This window comes from Microtus ochrogaster, chromosome 1 (genome assembly GCF_000317375.1).
Source record: "Microtus ochrogaster isolate Prairie Vole_2 chromosome 1, MicOch1.0, whole genome shotgun sequence".
Classification (NCBI taxonomy): Eukaryota; Metazoa; Chordata; class Mammalia; order Rodentia; family Cricetidae; genus Microtus; species Microtus ochrogaster.
This window is the reverse complement of record NC_022009.1, coordinates 8401473-8404612: the sequence shown is the minus strand read 5'-3', so window position 1 is coordinate 8404612 and position 3140 is coordinate 8401473. Positions and strand designations below refer to the sequence as shown.

At 42.9% G+C, this 3140-nt stretch overlaps 1 pseudogene; it reads left to right on the top strand.

Annotated features, from left to right (window-relative positions):
• Window positions 1-2385: 2385 nt before the first annotated feature.
• On the top strand, window positions 2386-2565 carry LOC113458400 (annotated as a pseudogene).
• The last annotated feature ends 575 nt before the right edge of the window (window positions 2566-3140 follow it).

Here is a 3140-nt window from a genome sequence, read left to right as displayed (position 1 = left end):
TTGCTGAGCATGGAAACTCAGCTAAAGAGTGAACAAGTGAGCACTTCTGTCCGTCTCACTGTGGCCCCACACACGCTCTATCAGCTGTGAAGAGAGAGGGAGGTGCTTGAAGGGGGAAGGCTCTGCCAACTGTAACCACCGCAGTAAGGATGTAGTTGGTGTTGCTAGAGTTCAACTTTCCATTTAGGATCCACTAAAAATCTCTGCTAGAAGCATAGGAGGGGCTGAAGATGGGCTCATTGGTTTAGGGCACTGGCTGGTCTTGCAGAGAGGACCTGGGTTCGATTGCCAGAGTCCACATGGTGGTTCACAACCATCCTTAACTTCAGTTCCATGTCCCTGTTCCCCTCTTGTGACCTCTGCGGGCACCAGGCAGACACACGAACATGTGTGCACACACACACACTAGCACGCAAACATACAAAATATTCAGACACATAAAAAATGAGCAAAAAACATTTAAATGAACATAGCCTAATCATGGAAGGAGACTGTGACCATAGGAAAGAAAAAATGGAGTTTTCCAAGATGCTTGAGGCTCTGTTTACTCCGTTTCTCTCTCTCCCTTCGTTCGTAGAGCTATTATCCACTTCAAAGGCTTTTCTGAGTGCTGACAGGGAATAAAGTTCTGCCAGATTAGTACCTTCGAAACAGATCAAGATTTTCAACATGTCCCGAGCACCGTTAGATGCAGATAAACCTCAACCACATGACAATGTTGATGGGATCACTCATTTCCTTCCCTTTTAGCAGAATAACTGTCATTCCCAGATGCAGGTCAGTTGTTTAGTCTTAACAAGGTTGCAGTAGTCAGAATTCAGGGTGCTTAGCTTATCCAGTTTCCCATCTGTGTCTCAGCTGTAATGTTTAATTTTCATTTCCTCCTTTCAATTGACATTTAACCTCGTCAGGGAGGCCCGATGGGCCTTTCCGGGGGATGCCCTTACTTCCTTATTCCTGAATAAGGGCTGGCATTCCATTTGGAAAGAGAAATTACATGGGGCTTGATCAATACCCTCAAAGAACAAAAAGACAAGAATTACCTGTTATCTGGCTTTAAAATGTACTCCATGTCTGTGATTTGTATCCTTGTGTTAATTTAGGGTCTCTGGTTATTTGATTAGCGATTGTTAAGATCTAAAATGGATTTAAATGCAAAAAGAATCAATACGTGAGCTAAATATTTAACAATCAGGGCATTAAGAAGAGACTGAGCCTTCTCAATTGAATTATTCTTTGCTTTGTACATTTTAGAAGGATGGGCATATTTAAAAGAGATGACAAATCTGCTATTTTATTTATTTACTTTTGGCTTATTTTATTTATTTATTATACAAGGTCTCTCTGTGGAACCCTGGTTGTCCTGGAACTCACTATGTCTTAGACCAGGCTGGTCTCAAACTCACAGAGAGCCACTTGCCTCTGCCTCTCAAGTGCTGGGACGAAAGGCATGCTTCACCACACCTGGAAAAATATGTTACTTTACGTGTCTATGGAAGTTGCTTTCTATGGCCATAGACACGAGGTTATCACTGGTAGGAAGGCTACTGGTGACACTTACTACACAGGAAGTGGTCTTGACCCGCAAATCTTTTTTATTATTTGAGACAAGGCCTCAAGTGGTCCAGGTTGACCTCAAGCTGCCATGTAGGCAAGATAGGGTTTGAATTCCTAATCCTGCCTCTGTATCCCAAGTGCTGGTATTCCAAGAGTGTGCCACCACCAGAGCAGCTCTCCAACTGGAAACGTATAGTAAGAATTGCAGCCTGTTTTAAGACAGGCTTCCACTGTGTGCCCCTGGCTGACCTGGAACTCGTTAATATAGATCAAGTTTAACATGAACTCCCAGAGATCCACCTGCCTTTTCCTCCTAAGTGCTGGGATTAAAGGTGTGTGCCACCATATCTGGCAATAGATGGCATATTTTGGTTTGTTTGTTTGGCACATACTAGATGGTTGTCATTTTTTATTTTATTTTTGTCATTTAATTTTCATAACAGAACATGGAAAAAGGTGATAAGTAACTCAAAAAGAATCTGCCTCCTACCAAGTCACAAGCAGGCCGGAGGCCATGTCTACAGAGGGCAGATCTAAAAACCTCTAACCACTATGTTTAAACACACACACATTCACATACACAGACACACACGCACATGCAATACACAGACACACATACAGAGACACAGACACACACATATGTACACAGATGCATGCGCATGCACACACATGCACAGGGCTCTCTTGTGCTAGTACATACAGTACTACTGAGCCACACGCATCTCCAGCACAATGTGAGATAATTCGAATCTTGACAAATCTTTAAAACAGAGAATGTTGAAGGCCACCCGCTCCTTTCCGTTTTGCTGAGCCTGCCGAAGCGTCGCCATGAGCAAAGCCCACCCTCCCGAACTGAAGAAGTTTCCGGACAGAAAGTTATCATTAAAGTCAAATGCTGGCAGATGTGTACAAGGAATATTCCGGGGCTTTGATCCTCGTATGAATCATGTGATTGATGAGATGGCAACCAGTGAGCAACAGAATGACATCAGCGTGGTGGTCATATGAGGAAACAGCATCCTCATGTTAGTAGCCTTGGAAAAGTCTAATCGATGGCTCTGAAGTAGAGGAGTTCACATCCTTCTCCAGAGGGCTGTTTGACTGGGCTGTAGAGCTGGGTCATGTACATCTCCATAAGAAACTTTTTGCTAAATAAACTCTTGTGATACTCAGAAAAAAAAAAAATAGAGAATGCCCCAAATACTATGTCTTGGTTACTTTTCCATTGCTGTGAAGAGACATCATAACCAAGGCAATTTATAGAAGAAAGAGTTTACTGGGACTCACAGTTCTCGAGGGCACATCCCTTCCAATAAGCCAACAGCTACTAATCCTTCCCCAATAATTCCACCAACTGGGGACAGCAATTCAAATATATGAGCCTTATGGGGACCATTCTCATGCAGCTCACTAGATCATGTGTTTAGATTTTGGAGTCTATCAATTACTTAGCTATAACAGTTTGTCTGTTTCACTCTTTTGTTAGGTTTGATGTCACCATTGAAATTACCTGGTGCAGTGAGAAGGAAACACGGAACATGCAACAAACCCGCTTAGGAGTTTCTTAGAGGGGGTGTTTACAG